This window comes from Aotus nancymaae, unplaced genomic scaffold (genome assembly GCF_030222135.1).
Source record: "Aotus nancymaae isolate 86718 unplaced genomic scaffold, 86718_ANA_hifiasm-v0.15.2.pri h1tg000033l, whole genome shotgun sequence".
Lineage (NCBI taxonomy): Eukaryota > Metazoa > Chordata > Mammalia > Primates > Aotidae > Aotus > Aotus nancymaae.
This window is the reverse complement of record NW_026988447.1, coordinates 35,344,398-35,363,244: the sequence shown is the minus strand read 5'-3', so window position 1 is coordinate 35,363,244 and position 18,847 is coordinate 35,344,398. Positions and strand designations below refer to the sequence as shown.

The following is an 18,847-nucleotide window of genomic DNA, read 5'->3' as shown; positions in this document are numbered from 1 at the left end:
TTTATTTACTAGAATAATAATTACAAAGTTATGTGATTTATTAAAAATTATATTTATTTGCTACAAAAATAAACATTTATTTATAAAATTTTATTTACATAAAAATATACTGTATTAGCATTCTTACAAAACTCATAAAGTTGTTTTAAGAAAATTCTTGTCCACATTGTGCCCTCTGTTACACAATTTGGTACAAATAAATTCCTAGAATGCTTAGAAAAATTTCTCCTATCCTCAATAGTAGCCTCACATTTGTTCTTCCAAAACAAATTTAGAGAATGAAATGATGAACAAAGGATCGAAGTTGTGCTCACTTTGGCAGCACATATACTGAAATTGGAATGATGTAGAGAAAACTAGCATGTCCCCTGTGCAAGGATGACATGCAAATTCATGAAGCATTCCATATTATTTTTACACCAACAATAGACAAACAGAGAGCCAAATTATGAATGAAATCCCAGTCACAATTGCTAAAAAGAGAATAATACATCTAGGAAAAGAGCTAACAAGGGAAGTGAGGGGACTGTTTAAAGAGAACTATAAACCACTGCTCAAGGAAATAAGAGAGGACATAAATAAGCAGAAAAACATTTCATGCTCATGGATAGGAAGAATCAATATAGTAAAAATGGCTATAATGCCCAAAGTAATTTATAGATTCAATGCTAATGCCATTAAACTACCATTGACATTCTTCATAGAATTAGAAAAATCTAATTTAAAATTCATATGGAACAAAAAAAGAGTCAATATAGCCAAGAAAATACTAAGTGAAAAGAATAAAGCTGGAGGCATCATGCTACCCAACTTCACACTTTATTACAAAGCTGCAGTAACTGAAACAGTCTTGTACTGGTACAAAAACAGACACATAGACCAATGAAACATAACAGAGATCTCAGAAATAAGACTGCACATCTACAACCATCTGATCTTCAACAAACCTGACAAAAACAAGCTATGAGGAAAGGATTCTCTATTTAATAAATGGTGCTGGGAAAACTGGCTAGCTATATGAAGACAATTGAAACTGGACTCCCTTCCTTAAAACTTATCCAAAAATTAACTCAAGTTAGATTAAAGACTTAAATGTAAAACCCAAAACTATAAAAAAAAAATAAAACATAAAAGAAAATTGAGGGAATATCATTCAGGACATAGGCACAGGCAAAGATTTCATGAAGAAAACACCAAAAGCAATTGCAACAAAAGCAAAAATCGACATGTAAGATCTAATTAAACTTAAGCGCTCCTACACAGAAAAGAAAACTATCATTAGAGTGAACAGACAACCTACAGAATCAAAGAAAATGTTTGCAATCTATCCTTCTAACAAAGGTCTATTAACTAGAATCTACAAGGAACTTAAACACATTTAATAGAAAAATAAAACATACAATCCCATTAAGAAGTGAGCAAGGGACATGAACAGACATTTTACCAATGAAGATATTTATGAGGCCAACAAACATATGAATAAAAGCTCAACATCACTGATCATTACGAAATTCAAATCAAAACCATAATGAGATATCATCTCATGCCAGTCAAAATGGCAATTATTAAAAATTCAAGAAGCAAAAGATGCTGCCAAGGCTGTGAAGAAATGGAAATGCTTTTACTTTGTTGATAGGAATGTAAATTAGTTCAAGCACTGTTTAAGACAGTGTGGTGATTTGTCAAAGACCTAGAACTAGACATACCATTTGACACAGCAATACCATTGCTGAGTATATACCCAAATGAATATAAATTATTTTATTATAAAGAAACATGCATACATATGTTCATTGCAGCACAATTCACAATAGCGAAGACATGGAATCAACCCAAATGGCCATCCATGATAGATTGAATAAAGAAAATGTGGTACATATACATCATGGAATATTATGCAGCCATAAAAATCAATGAGATCATGTCTTTTGCAAGGACATAGATACAGCTGGAAGCCTTTATCCTCAGCAAACTAATACAGAAAGAGAAAACCAAAAACAACATTTTTGTCACTTATGAGGGGAGGTGAACAATGAGAACACATAGACACAGGAAGGAGAACAACACACACTGAGCCCTGTTGGCAGTGAGGAGAGGCAGGGGAGGGAGAGCATCAGGGTAAATAGCTAATGCACATGCAGAGCTTAATACCTCAGTGATGGGTTGAGAGGTGCAGAAATCCACCAATGCACACGTTTACCTATGTAACAGACTTGCACCTCTTGCAAACGAATCCCAGAATGTACAATATAAAGAATATTTTTTTAAAAAAGAATCAAAATTACTGATTTTAATAAAAATATATCCACTAGCTTAGATCAGTGCTCACTTTGAGTTATCATAAATACAAATGGTTATTTGGAATACAAACTAATCCAAGTTCCACTTGACTCAGAGCCTTTCCTTAGAAGGTTCTCTTTTGCATTAAACACAACATTGATTCATTTTCTTTTTAAACTAAAAGGATTAAAGAATCAGTTGGTACTTATTAGACACAGAGTCTTTTTCAAGAGAACTGTCCACGTTATCTAGGTTTCATGCTCTGTATCACATTTACCTCCTCATGGTGATTACCATATATATATACTTTATACCTCCTCATAGTGATTACTATATATAATATATATATATATATATATATATATATATACACACCATGAACAGAGACTTTACCAATGAAGACATTTATGAGGCCAAAAAACATATGAAAAAAAGCTCAACATCACTGATCTTTAGAGAAATTCAAATCAAAACCACAATGAGATATCATCTCATGCCAGTCAGAATTGTGATTTTGATTATACACACACACACACACACACACACACACACGGTAGAGATAAATGTATATATGAGAGAGACTTTGCAGACATCTTAAATTTTCATTACAGAATTGTGAATTTTTCTAAAGAAATACATAATACTGCATGCCTTTTTTATTTCTACTTACTATCTAATCAAATAGGTTACTGCAATGTTTTAATGTATATGAAAGTCAAAATGTACTTATAAATATCACTATATAATTAAAGATTTTATTTAAGGACATAGGAACAAAGAATACTCAAGGATATGACAAGTAAAGAAACTGTCAACTAAAGAAAATGCCATTTGATTATTTTTGTAATCAAATGGAAAAAGGTAATAAAATGGCATTTTCTTTAGTGTATTCTCTACTCCAATTTAAAAATTTCCATAGTAGTTTCTCTCAACATATTTAAATCATAAGATTTTTTAACATGTTCTACTTACTGATTACATATTAAGATTAAAAATTTTAATAATTTCATAAGAAATGTTTTTATTATATTTAAAGTAACATCAAATCTTTAAATTTCTGGAAAATATAGCTAAAATACAAAGCTGCAAAAAAGCTTATCTCCTAATATAGAGCTATAATTAGACATTCAATTAAACATACATTAAAATATTTTATGATAGTTTTGCAAATGAGAAAGTACTTTTTTATTGTGTTCTAAGATGTCTTTGCAAATTATAATATCTACATTAGATATTAAAATTAATATTTTTTCCAAACTATTTGGCAAATTATAAAGTCAAAGACTTGCACTTGTCTACCCATACATCTGATTGGAAAATTGTTATATAAACATTTACTTTCTATAAACAAACTAGGAAGTAATATGACTTACAGGGATATAACCACTGCCTCCTAAGAAAATGTTAACTCAGAAACAAGAATTTGCAGAATATAAAAATGTATATGTATTCATTTGTTGAAACAGTAAACTATTTGCCATAACTTTAAACTCAACATAATTAGTTACTCAATGTGTTAAGTTCTGAACATTTTATCAGTAGAAAATAAATTTGAAAATTACCACGAGGAAATTTGGAACATCAACTGATCTTTTAGTTGCTATATATTTCTGGTAATCGTGGTAAGTCATGAAATCTGATGTACTCTAATCAGTTAGAGTTTTATGGGTTGATATCCAGATGAAATAAAGAGTAAGGGCTCCTGAATATTGAAAGTGGTTTATCATTAATACTTGAAGAACAGATAAATTAATAATTTGCTGTTTGGAGGGTAATTGTATAATTTTAGTCCACACAGAAATACTTTTGAGAGGGAAAAGGATTATTCATGATTCTTGTGATGGAAAACAGGCATAGTGTGTATAGTCCTGGGTCAAACAAAATATAATGTTGTATTTTCTACTTGCCACTTAAAGAGTTCTCAACAAGAAGCCTCATAAACCAGTGTTCTCTGTATCTTCAAGAATTATCTTGTGTAGTCATCCATAGCAATTACAGTTTGATACCATCTAATTTTTTTTTCCTGAGCCACTTTCAGGATGAAATGAGATTAGTGTTATTGTTAATATAGCATTTAGGCAAAAGGATACTTTTTATTTATTATTGCCATTTAGTTGGAAATCATCAAAGTATTTTTTTTCCAAGTGTTATTATGAATTCTTCAGTTAATTTGCTCTCTGCTTCTGGTTTCTAGCTAATTCTCTCTTCTAGTACTGGTTTCTGCAATTATTATTATGGCCATTTTACAAGAAACATAAATGCATTTTATCTAATATAAGACTTACGGGAAAAACAGTTTCTCCTGTGGATTGCCTTTTTTGTTATGCTATCTGTGTAATTTATTATAATAAATTCTATTTTGGAGAGATAACAAATTAGCAGCTCTCCTGAACAAATCACTTCTCATAAAATGAATCCTGTGTATTTTCCTGTATCTTCTTTATTTGATGGCATATTTTTTGAGTTAAAGTCAGCCTTTTAAACAGTTTATTTAACTTGTATGAATGATTGGCTATAAAAATGCATATACATATAAGTTTTCTGTAGGGAAAAACCTAACACAGAGAAGTGTGAAACTGTACAGCTTAATAAATTGTGAAAAGTGAACCATTACACAGGCAAAAAGAGTTGTACCAGATCCCCCAAATCCAGCTCATACTCATTCCCTATCAGTATCTCTACCCTACTCTACTCTCCAAAGGAAATTACTATTTTGACCTCTAAACAGATATACAAACATTTCGTTAAAATTTATTTGTATGTAAATGAAACTGTAAAGTATATTTCTTTCAGCTTTTTTATTAAACTAAATATTATATCTTGGTAATTTGTATGTGTAATATAGTTTGTTTTTTAATTGAGCTGTCTTGACCCTGATTTGAAGCCCTGGCTAGAGAGCAGTCCATTCCCCTTCTTGAGCAGCTGATTAAGTCCACATTCTGCTTCCTGTATGAGAGTCTCCCATGCTGGGAACACAGGCACCCCAATCATCCCAGGGCCAGGTAGCAGACAACTAAGGACAAACCAAAGCCCCAGAGTTCACTGAAATTATTTCGGTTAGATAATCCACAGGAACCCCACCAAACCCAGCTAACCCAAGCCACTTGAGGTACATAAGCTGTTCCTACAGCTCAGATCCACTTTATTGTCACCCCTCTCCCCCAGCCCCGCTCCCCGTGCAGCACCTGAGAGGCTCTGACTGGTAGCCTTTTCAAATTCAGTGCGGTCATTAACAAAAGCTCTGCCTTTCATCTCTCTCAGTGTTACTATGTTACATCTCACCAACAAAATAATCTTTAGGTCTTATAATAAACCACTTTGCTTACATGTAGATAGAGTTTAATCTTTCTCATTCAGTACTGTATTTTAAGAATATGCTAAAATTTACTCATAATAGTGATGCATAATTTGGTTGCTTTCATTTGGGGCAACTAAAAATAATTCTACTAAGCACATTATTATACATACAATTTTTGTACACATGTGCATATTTGTGATATAGACCAGGCAATAAGGTTGCTATACTACATCACCTTAAGTAGTAAACTTGTTACACATCTTTCCAAGTGGGTTTTTAAACTATTGTCACTCAAGAAAGCTGATGATAGCTGTTATTGCTTCATGTCACTTTGTAGTCATAATTTCATCAATTCTCAGGGGACTAGGTATTAGCATGTCACATTGGTTTTAATTTACGTTTCTCTGATGACTAATGCAATTGTGCCCCTTTTCATGTCTTCATATTAGATATCATTTATGAAGTGCTATTTCAAGTCTGTCAACCACTTTTCTACTGAAATTTTTGTCTTATCTTTTCTTGTAGTTATTTTTATGTAAGCATGTAGCCCTTTCTTAGGTATAAATATTACAATTATGGACTCACCCTCCATGGCTTACCCTTCCTTTTTCATTCTTGCATTAATACTTACAAATGAACAAAAATTCTTCATTTTAACATAGGTCAATTTATCATTTTTTTGTTTATAGCTTGCCTTTACTGTTTTGTTTTAAAGATGTATTTTACTTCATTAAAGTCATAAAAATACTCTTGCATGTTATCTTATAGAACCTTTATAATTTTAATTTTCACATTCAAGTCTTCGGACTATATGAAATTGGTTTGTGTTTATTATACCTTACAAAAGAGAGAGTGTAATTTGTTTTCCTTTTTTCACACACATGGAAACTCAAATGACTCAGCAACATTATTGAAACATTATTGAAAATATCTTCTTTACTCTTTGATGTAAGGCCATGTTTGTCAAAAAACAGATATGCTTGTGTAAATTATTTTTATTTTGGAACTTCCCATTGATCTAGTTGTTTATGTCAATATCATAATATTTTAATGACAATAATTTATAATATCTCTTGAGCTCTGGTAACGTAAGTACATCAATGTTATGCTTTACATTTCTTTTTGTCTTTGGTTATTTCTATTTAAAAATCATAAAATGAGTTATAAAATAGAAAGATATTGATATTTTTATTGAATTCCATTCAATTAATAGATTAATTTGGAAAATTTTGACAACTTCACAATATTGAATATTAAAATAAATTAGTGATATTCAACATTTTATGATGCATTAAAACATTTTATATAATTCAACTTAATATTTTCAACTATTTGGAATAAAATAATTTATCACACTGATGGTCTATGGCCTTCTGCATAGACAACTCACATATTTTGCTACATTTTTCTTAGATATTTCATGTTTTATGATTTTAAGTTCATATCTTTTTTAAGTTTAAATTTGTTATTGATATGTATACATGTACAGATGGTCCCCAACTTATGAAAGTTTGACTTATAATTTTTCAACTTTATAATGATGCAGAAGCAATACATGGTCAGTATCATACTTTGAGCTCCCATATAACCATCCGTTTTTCACTTTCAACAGAGTATTCAACTGATTACATGAGATATGCAACAGTATATTATAAAATAGGCTTTGCTCCAAGGTAAACTAATCTAAGTGTTCTGAGCATGATTAATGGAGGATAGTCTAAGCCATAACCTTCTGCAGGTTAGGTGTATTTAATGCATTTTTAACTTAAGATAATTTTTACTTAACGATGGGTTTTTCAGGACATAACATCATCGTAAGTTCAGGAGCATCTGTAATTGAATTGTCTGTGTTGATCTTCTATCCTACAACAAAGTGTTCACTTTCCTTTTGGAATATTTTAATTATCTGTAGAGGCACTGAGATTTTCTACGTGTATGAAACTGTTGTCTGGAAATAATGACAGTGTTAGTTCTTCCTACCAATCAGCATATACATTTTCCTTGCCGTTTTACACTATCTATCTATGACCTACAGATCAAAATTGAATAGAAATGTTGATACTGGCCATCCTAGTCCATTGGCAAAGCTTTCACAATTTTTGACATGAATATGTTTATTAGTGTAAAATTTTTCTGTAGATATCCTTTATCAAATGGATGTTGAATGTTATAAAACAATTTTCTTTGTAAACTGAAATGAACACTATCTGCGTAACTTATTCTTACCATTTGTTGAATTAAATTATTTAAAATAAAATATAACATGCGTTTCTGGAATCAACTCAAGTTGATTAGAATGCATTATTCTTTCCTACATTACTAGATTAATGTTAGATTCTCTTTTATGAGAATTTTACATTGAGATTTGTGGTATTAAGTTATATTTTGTGCTGTCTGTCATATTTAAGAAAATATATCATACTGGCCTCATAAAACATTTTCAGAAATATTTTCTTATATTTTTATTTTTCTGGATAAGTCAGTAAGGATGCTATTTTTTTTCCTTGCTTAAACTTTTAAGAAAAGACACTAACTCCATTTCTACCTTCTAGACTTCATTATGAAGTTATCTTAGGTGGAGGGAATTTTAAAGTTCAATTTCAACTTCTTTTGAAGTTATAGGATACTACCTACATGTCAAATATTCTATATGTTCTTGTGACAGCTGTGATAGATCATGTTTATCCAAGATTTGATAAATATGTTCAGTTCTTCAAGCGTGAAGTTTACCAGCAGATGTATTATCCTGTACTCTCTGTAATATGAAAAATTTCCCTTTTTACTCATGATACTAATTATATGTTCCATTTTTCTTTTTATATCTAGTAAATTTGTTTCTTTTATCAATTTTATTAGTTTTTAAAAATTAAATTTTATCACTTTCTACATTGTATTGCCTGTGATCTCGATTTTACCAATTTGTACTCTTAGCTTTATTGTTAGTTCATTTTCTCATACTGTAAATTAAGCATCCTAGTAGAAATTGGCTCTTAAATGTTTTTTTCTTTCTCATCTCTCTCTGTCCAGAATTTGTCATTTGTCTTCTTATATTTATTATCAACACCGTTTTCAAAGTATACTTGTAATAAAAATTCAATCATGCATCAATTACTCTATTCAAATTATTCTATAGCTATTTATTGTCTATTGAATTCTTTAGCATGGCATACTAGACCTTGAACTATGCCTTAACCATCTAACATATTTTGTACATCATTAGCCTTGTCTAACTTGTTTAACATTAGTTACTTATCATTATTTTAAATGTTTTCTTGCTTTTAACATATCTGAAAAGCACTTTCTTTCTACCTGGGCTAATACAAACATTTTCTATTGCTTCTGAGTCCTGGCCTTCCCTGACTTGTTCATACAGAATTTTGTACCCAACACAGGCTTTTGTAGAACTCTACAGATATATGTAATTATAGTACTAAAACACTGTGCTTTAATTATTTATTTTCCTGTCTGAATTTCTGAATTTCCCAGTAGAGACTGATTGTATTTATCTCTCTGCCATGATTTGAATCTGTCCCCTCCTAAATTCAAGTGTTGTCAATGTAATAGTGTTAGGATTTGGTGTTTTTGAGAGGTTATTAGACAATGCAGACTCCTCTCCTAAACCGGATTAAGGTCCTAGTAAAAGAGGCTTCCTGCAGCATTCACCAAGCTCGCTCTCTCCTGCTTCTGCCTTCTGCCAAGTGAGGACACAGCATTTCTTCCATTTGGAATATGGGACATCAAACCTACCCATGTCCTGATCCTGGACTTCACAGCCTCTAAACTGTGTAAAAACAAATTTATGTTCTTTAAAATTTACCGAGTCTCAGATATTTTGTTATAGCAGCACAAATGGACTAAGACATTATTCTTAGCTCTTAAAAGAGTCAGGAAGATAGGTGAGGCTTCTCAAATACTTTTTTAAGTAAATGAATTAATCAATAAACACATTTTTAGAATTTGAATACAAAAAAAATTGCCATTATATTTTGTTATATTGTTTTCCAGAATTCATTAAAATATTATTTTTGATATTTTATGGTGCTTGCTTGATACATATTTAATATACTTTTAAAACAGGGTTAAAATTTCCAATCTTTTAAAATACTATTTTTGGGGATTAAATTTTAAGTTGGTTATTTCCTGAAGGTACACAAAAATATGTTTTTACTCTTGGAGTAAACAATCTTCAAACTGTAATCTATGTGGTTTGTTTGTTTTACTTTTTGTGAAAGATTTATCTTATTGATGAGCCTGACTTTACAGTGATTTTAGAATTATCTCACCTTTTAAACTCTTATTTTTACTGTATACACTCACAAGCTTTCAAGAGAAAAATATGCATCCCTAGCTATTATAGACATTATGATACATAATGAATTATTTTGTTATTATTATTTATTTATTATTTTATTCAAAAGGCTTAATTCACTGGAGACTGTCTTGGAATGAATTGATAAAATTAATTTGCTAAATGTAAAACTAGAATATGGGTTATGAAAAGCCATGATTCTCTGTAAATTCTAAGAAATATCAAAGATTTTTAATGATAATTTCAATCACTTACACTTTATATACTAATGATTGTTTAGTAATACAACAAAATATTATATGAGATAAATTGACTTAGTTTAGACTTTTATTTTCCCCTAATGGTGTGTGTGTGTGTACACACACATATATGTATATATACTGTTCTGAGAAGCTAAATAATCTATTTTTTACTGATTTACTCTCCATAATATTTCAGATAAACACATACAGGAATCAACATCAGACTTTTTTTTAACTGAAACCATAATTACATTATGCCATCTTTTTTAGCAAAAAGCTTCTGCTTAACTGCACCATCTAATTATCTGTGTTCCATTATAGATTAAATATTATGTCCCATCACAAGAGCAACAATAATTCATTCAACCTGGTTTTACATTTTACATTATATTATGTGCATTTTCTATTCTCACTGTCCATTTCATTTTTATTCCAATGTAATGATATTGAATAATCAATAGTATTCAGGATTTAAATCAAAAGCTGTATTTTAAAAAGTATATAATACACTGCCCCTTTTATATTGAATTCAACTGCATCTCTAACCATTTTACAAAATGTAAAGAGCAGAAAGAAATAAAGAAACCAGATTATTGTTTAACTATTGAAAACACGAATAGGTTTGAAAAGTACAGAAATGCCAAAGTTAAAAAAATTAAATCAGAATATACGTTTCTGCTTGCATATATGTGTTCTACTACAATGAATTTGCTTTGGAGCTTTTTCTTCTCTTGCCTTAATATAACTTATGTATGGTCATAAATTATTATCTTACTTTTCAAATTATTTATGGAAGTAAATGTTTGATGCCTCTTCTCTCAGATTATATAATTTTATTTTGTCCTCAGTTATTCATAAAATCTCAAAAATTGAGGTTAATTTCTTTTCATTATGGATAAATAATGCCTTACTGCAAGCATATCTGCTTTTTGATTATTGCAAAGATGATTGCATATAACAGTAAATAATAAATTAAACTAAAAATTATAATTACAACAATTTCATGCAATTATTTCACCAGATATCTACTCAAATGTGAATATAATATGAATGTTCTATGGAAACCTCACCATAGTCAACATGAGTTTAATAATTCCAGGTCTTACGATATTGTTAAATAAAAGTTGATAAAGGCTTTACTTGCATTTACTAACATTTTAAATTCTTTGTAACTTATTGATTCATACTTTGATGTTATTAGCAGAGTGTGGTAAAAAGGTCTTGTACTTGAGGTTAGAAGTGAAAGAGCTTGATACCAATTCAAGCTCCTGCCCTACTAAGAGTATTATCTGAGGCAAGTCTCTTAAATTTTAAAATCACAATTTCTTCAGCCATAAAGGAAAGTTGTGGTATAATTTTTTGTTAATTCTCTGAAGAATCTTATCAACATTAATAAGACAATTGGGTGTATTACAATTAAACTTGATTTTGAGACTGACTGCATAAAGCTACTGAAGACCCTACCAAGTTAAGGGTAAAGTTCTTCACAAGACTACTGTTATTTCAGACACCAGTCACAAGACTTGGAAGTCATCTGTACTACCGACTGACCAACCATAAATTTGGAGCTTCTCGCAATCTGCTCAGGTTAGGCAATTTTCTAGAATGACTTGTAGAACCTGACAAAAGCACTATACTTATAATTGTAGTTTTATTATAAAAGATACATATTAGGAACAACCACATAAAGAGAAACACGGGGAAGGTTTTCAGAAGGAGGAAGTGGGGCTTCTATGTCCTAGCCTCATAGAATCCAGGTCATCACCCAGCTAATCAGTGTGTTTGCCAGTCAGAAGGCTCTACTGAGCCTCAGTGTTCAGAGTTTTAATGAAATTTTCATTAGATAGGTATTCTTAATGTAATAATTGGCCACATGATAGAACTGAAGCCCCTGAAAGTTGGGATGGCCCAAAGCTCCAAACTTGTAATAACATGATTGGTCATTCTTGTGTTCATCCCCAACAATGAAGCTATAGAAGAGTTCATCTTAAGTTATCTAATTAACATAATAAAGGCATTTTTATCACCCCAGATATTTCAAGTGTTATGAAAACTTCTTACCAGGAACTAGGAACAATTGTAAGTATACACATTTTTACAGTAGGTTGCTAGAAAACTTGATATCCATAAACTTTGTAAATATATTTATAAATATATAACTATAGGCCTATAAAAGACTATTCAAACTTTCTTCTCTTTGGGTTAACTTCGTAATAAATTTGTTTGAGAAATTGTATATATGTCATGTTTGTTTATATCGTTCTCAAATAGTTGAAAATGTAATCATTGAACTGGCATTTAAAATTGTACTGACTCTATAGATATGCCCCTGTTTCAATTCTAGTATTACTTATAAAGCCTCCTCTCTTTTTTTATGTACTTTATGGATAAAAATGTATTGTATCATATTTTTTAGAGAACTGTGTTTCATTTCATTTGATGCTTTAAGTCTTTGTTGTCAATTTCATAATTTTCTGGCTTGTTTTTACCCACACTTCTAAGATATGTTGAAGATAATTCTTTCTTTTTTATCTTCTTATGTTAAACACAGGTCTTTGATTTGCACCTTTCCTCTAATATCTGTAAATATATATTTTTTTGAGACAGAGTTTAACTCTTGTTACCCAGTCTGTAAATATATTTAAATTTTCAATTAACTTTTGCATTCAAATTATTCTTTGGTTTTGATATGTATAATTTTAAATGTATAGTTATATAGTTAAATTTTATATATAGTTATTAAATATATATTTATATATAAATACATAGTTATTTTAAATATATAGTTATATATTTAGTTTAAATACACAGTTATAATTCTTTTAAAATTTCCAAAATAATTTATTCTTTGACACCCTCATTTAAAAACATGTACTTTATGCTTCTAAATGGAGAAGCTTTTTTTTTTTTTGAATATGTATGTATAGACAAAATTGGCAATGAAATTTGTAACCTCTATGGAGCACAGTGATTTAACGTAACTATTATATTTATTACTGATAACATTTACTAGGTCATGTAAGAATTTTAGGAGTTTTACATAACTTAGGGACATATGCCTGCACATTTATACAAATATAACCCAAAGAAAGTGAAGTATCATTTCATATTTGACAATGCTTCTTTTACAAATGTTTATACCAAATAAGCCAAACACATCATTTTTGGACTTCAAAGGACCTAATGTCTAAAGGATTACTTAGGTCAGAAAGTTACATATTTTAAAGTTTCATTTTGGAAATTCTGTCAAATATCAAAGGCTTAAAACACTGGATATCACCAAATAGAATCACAGGTTATTCATTTATCCAAAGTGGTAACTCAAAATTTTTAAAGGTGAAAACCTTTACTCTGAAGAGAGCTTTCCAAATGACACACAATGAAGATAGCATGAGGTCAACCGAATCTATCTCTATTCTCCCTTTTTTTCTTCCATGCAATTTACCAAAAGGGGCAAACAAAATCTTTCAATTATCTTTTAATATTATGTACAAATCTTTTTTAAAGGAGAAAACCAAATTTCATGTTTCCATTACTACATCTTTAAGGCTAAAGCTAGTTTTTAATTTATATTTTGTATTCAGTTTTAGTTTGTCCACAAGGTAAGATTTAAAAAAAAAATCTAAAACCCTTTACAATTTTTGTTAAACAGTAAATCAATTTTTAAATAAAATCCTGTTATTTGAACACATGGACCCAGATTCTGGCCCTGCATTAGTGTGCTTTTATTTTAAGAATCAACCTAAAGAAAATGCTTACACAATCCCTTTCAAATCTTAGCCAATGTGCTCATACCCACAGAACTTTCTTTACAAGACCAAACCTTCACAGACCCTTTTCAGCTTGCTTAAACCTTCAGTTTTATCCCATTACTTTTTCTGGTTAAGACAATCTTTAAAACACTCTGAATTAGACAAAATTGCACCCCCTTTAACAAAATTCATATTTCCATGTCTTTTTATAATCTTTGATCATTCTACTTTCCCTACACACATTGTATATAAAAATATTTCTCCAGTAGTCTCAATTATATGTTACCATGTACCTGAACAACTTTTATTTTTGTTAAAAAAAAAACTGATAAGTAAGCAATTTTAATTATGTACTAGGGATGGAGCCTTGGACATAAGACAGAAGTGAAGATAAGATCTGCCTCTTTCCAGAATAACTAGGTGGGCATGGCTAACTCCACATGTTCCCAGGCCTTATCTATAATATAATGTCCCAAAGTAAGTAAATTGAACAATTTTCAAAAGTCAAAGAAATGAGATTATGACTTCAAAGCACTTAGAAAATCTGATATCTGACCTTAATTTAGACCAAATGTCTACATTTTGAAGACATTTTACTTTACTAATAATCTTTAAAACTGTCTTTATTTCCGAAAGTTTACTGCAGTCGTGAACAAAAAGGCACTAAAGTTTCTATTTATCTGACAAAATATTTAAGCACTTATTTTTCTGAGCCAGTTAATCAGATCTCTTTGTATATAAACATCCCACACACAGCACATATAAATAGATAGACAGACAGACAGAAGATCCAGCACTTGTAAGATTTTTTATTTGTCAGTCTTTTAATTAAATTACTGTCTGCATGGTGGAGCCCTTGGAGGAAAAGGAGCAGGAAAGCATGCAGTTTGTAGGGCCTAATAGGCAGGCACAGCTGGAAGACAAAAACAGATCCTCAAAATTAAGAATTTCTTTATCTTTTTTTTTTTTAATAAGATTTAGAATCTCCCCAAGGGTAGTTTAGAGAAAGAAAAACCCAAGACAGGAAATGAGAGGCTATCCATGGCAAAACAAACAAACAAACAACAACAAAAACCTTAATAAATGGCAAAGTTACTCAAAAAACAAAGCAGAAAGTAATCAGTCTGGAAGCCAAGAACTGAACCCAGGCTACCATTGTCAAAAGACAAAGCCTGTTCGGAGCTACACAGCATTGAACAGTTTTAATTGCTCTTTCCGGAAGAAGTCTAGAGCAGCCAATTTCAAGCTTGCAAAGGCTCTTAACTGCTCAAGATAATTTTTAGTGCTATTACATGAACCTTCAAATCCTTGTCCTCTGGATGGTGGAAACTAAGAGAAAGTATCCCCACATTGTCACAAGATTAAGCTCTTAAGGACACAAAGCAAGACAAACTTTAACTCAAATAAATAGAAGTTCAGGGACCAGTTGCAAAGTTTGTAACTGACCAGTCTGAAGGACTGGCTTGAAAAGCAGACTTTTCAAGGTGAAAAGGGTCCTAATTCACATTCTATCCTGTGACACCACTCTCTCCATGACCGAAGAATGCAGAAATACAAATTCTTAGCACAAAGTACACCATATTTGCTACAGCCTAAGACTAGTCTAACAAATCTTTTTCTATTAATCAAATCCTTGCAGAGAATACAAATGGAGATATTTACCATTTACACACACACACACACACACACACAGAGAGAGAGAGAGAGAGAGAGAGAGAGAGACAGAGAGAGAGAGAGAAACTTGACTGGTAAGAATTTCTTACTATTTTTGCTGACATACTAGGTCTCTGAGTTCCCTTTCTCTGCAGCTTCCACAAAAATGGTGTGGCTTTTGATGACCCTGATTACTGTGCCATAGTTGTGGGGTTCAAACCACTTCACAAAAGAAAATCACCCTTTTCTGTTTTATGGGACCATAGGCAAAAGATTCTCAATTTTGCAAGATGTTGCCCAGTAGCTTCATTGGGAATCAGATTAACATTTTTCCATCCAGCAAAATATACATAACAAAACAGACACTAGTCAGGTTTTTCATTACCTAATATCAACCTGGCCTAGCTCAAACTTTTACTAGTTGGTTTTGGTTTTCTTTGATCCATTCCAGGTGGGGAATGGATGATCTCTGGACGGTACTTCACAATGAGGGGTCTCTGGGCAAAGTGAAGAGTGGATAGTCACCCCAAGACAGTTCTGTTGAGCTTTCTACAGGGCTCCCTAAATGTTGCCAGACAAATAAGGAGGGTTCTCTGAGTTAGGTCTGCTGGACTTTCATCAGCAATTTCTTCTGAGATGCCCTCCACATATATAAACACACACTAAATGAAATGGACAGAAGACTTTCCAAATCAGATTTCTAAACAAGACCTCTGAGAGTATCCCTTCCAAACTATCCTCCTATTATCTATCTGAGAAATCTCTCCAAAATCTTCCTGATTGAAAAGAGGTCTCCCAAACTAAGACTCTTCTTACTAGTTAGGGAAAGCCAACTGAGACTCCCCCCAGCCCACCCTTCCAGGAGCTAAATTGAGACTAACACCCTGCAATGAGGCTACAGACAAACCAAGACCTCAAAGGAGCCAAACCTAGACAGACACCCCACAATAGGGCTATAGAACCAGTCAGGAGAAGGAAGGAGGTGTTGGCAGTGCCTAGGATACTCACCAACCCAGACACTCTGTAATTGGGGGTATAGACAGACACCTTGCAATGGGACTTCAGACAGACACCCCACAATGGGGCTACAGAATGACACCCTGTGAAAAGGCTACATTTAAGTGATGTTTCCTCAGGACTGTTTCTCTATTGCAATTAAATCCATGCACCTTGGGTCAGCAGCACCCCATCAGTAGAGAGAGTACCAGAATCAGCCTTTAGTCCAAGAAACTAGGCAGCCACTTGGGCTGACCTCTAGATTCATCTCCAGAGGAGGGCTACGAACCACAGGCAGATAACCACAGGGCAATCCTGATGAGCCCCCAAATTTGTAACTGCCCAATGTGTTCACCTTGTCTGTTGCTTAGATACACCTGATTTCTCAGATAGGGGCATTGCAATAGAGAAAGTAATTCATACAGAACTGGCTGTGTACGAGACCAGAGATTTATTATTACTCAAATCAGTCTCCTTATTGTATTTTTATAGACTGCTTTCTATGAATAAAAATAGCAACCACCAGTTTTTATTATTTGCTTCATAGATTTTTCTCCATCACTTTACTTTGACCCTATGGGTTTCATTGCATGTGAGATGGGTCTCTTGAAGGCTATAAATGCACAGGTCTTGCTTCTTTACCCAACTTGTCACTCTGTGTCTATTGCAAGGGCATTTAGCCTGTTTACATTCAAGATTAATATTAATATGTGTAGATTTGATCTTGTCATTGTGTTGTTAGCTGGTTGTTATGAAGATTTGATTGTGCAGTTGCTTTAGAGTGTCAATAATCTATATACCGAAGGGTGTTTTGTGGTGACCAGTAACAGTCTTTTGTTTCTAGGTTTCTCACTTGTTTAAGGACCTCTTATAAGGCTGCTGTGGTGGTAATGAAATACCTTGCCACTTCTGTCTTTTAAATGAATTTTATTTCTCCTTCATTTAAGAAGCTTAAATTGGCTGGATATGAAATTCTTTATTGGAAGTTCTTTTAAGAATCTTGAATACAGACCCCCAATATCTTCTGCCTTGTAGGGTTTCTGCTGAAAGCTCTGTTGTTATCCTGATGGCGTTTTCTTTGTAGGTAGCCTGCCTCTTCCCTCTTGATACCTCTATTTTTTTTTTCTTTTGCATTGACTTTGGACAATCTGAGGACTTGATGTCTTGGGGATAGTCATCTTGTATAGTATCTGTCAGGGCTGTTCTGAATTTTTGAATTTGACTTTCAACCTCTCTAGTGAGGTGGGGGAAAATTTCATGATCAATATTTTCAAATGTATTTTCAAAGTGCTTGCTCTCTATTTTTCTCTTTTAAAGATGCCAATGAGGCCGGGTGCAGTGGCTCACACCTGTAATCCCAGCACTTTGGGAGGCTGAGGTGGGTGGATCACCTGAGGTCAGGAGTTTAAATCAGCCTGGCCTACGTGGCAAAATCTCGTCTCTACTCAAAATAAATTAGCCAGGTGTGGTGGCATGTGTCAATAGTCCCAGCTACTTGGGAGGCTGAGGTAGGTTAATCGCTTGAACCTGGGAGGCAGAGTTTGCAGTGAGCTAAGATTGTACCACTGCACTCCAGCCTGGGTGACAGAGCAAGACTCTGTCTGAAAAAAAAAAAAAGATGCCAATGTGTGATAGGTTTGGTCTCTACATAATTATCTATAATTACATATTTCTCAGGGTTTTTCTTCATGCTTTTTTCTCTATTTTTTTTTTTTTTTTACTGCATTGATTCAAAGAACTGGTCTTTGAGTTCTGAGATTTTATCCTTGACTTGGTCTATTCTGCTATTAATAATTTGTATTATATTATAAAATTCTTTTAGTTTTTCAGCTCTATCAGATCAGTTTATTTTTTTCTTAAAATATCTATTTCATCTTTCAGCTCTTGTATCATTTTACTGGATTCCTTAAATTCCTTGAATTGGGCTTCAATTTTCTTCTGAATCTCATTTATTTTCATTGCCATCTAGATTCTGAATTCTGTGTAATTTCAGCCATTTCATCCTGTTAAGAACCATTGGTGGGGAGCTAGTTCAGTCATATGGAAGTAAGGGATTTCTTAATTTTCCCAGTAAGTGATTTTATTTTTACAGAATTTCTATATAACATTATGCATTGAATGGTATACTCTGAGATTCTTGCAAAATTTCATTTTCCATCCTGCCTTCATTCTTTTGTTGGTTTCTTTGAACAATTAAACTTTAGATTATTTATTATTATTCATCTTATCACTTTTAGCTTGTTAATTCGAATTTAATTCATTTCTAAGTTTCCCATGTGTATTTAAAACCTTCAAAATATTTATTTTAAAATCATCT

The 18,847-nt window shown here is 32.0% G+C and overlaps 1 non-coding gene across 1 annotated transcript; it reads left to right on the top strand.

Moving 5' to 3' along the window:
- The first annotated feature begins 306 nt into the window (after window positions 1-306).
- Window positions 307-413, top strand: LOC135277839 (U6 spliceosomal RNA). Its single transcript, XR_010345420.1, has one exon. It is a non-coding gene; the product is annotated as a U6 spliceosomal RNA (small nuclear RNA).
- The last annotated feature ends 18,434 nt before the right edge of the window (window positions 414-18,847 follow it).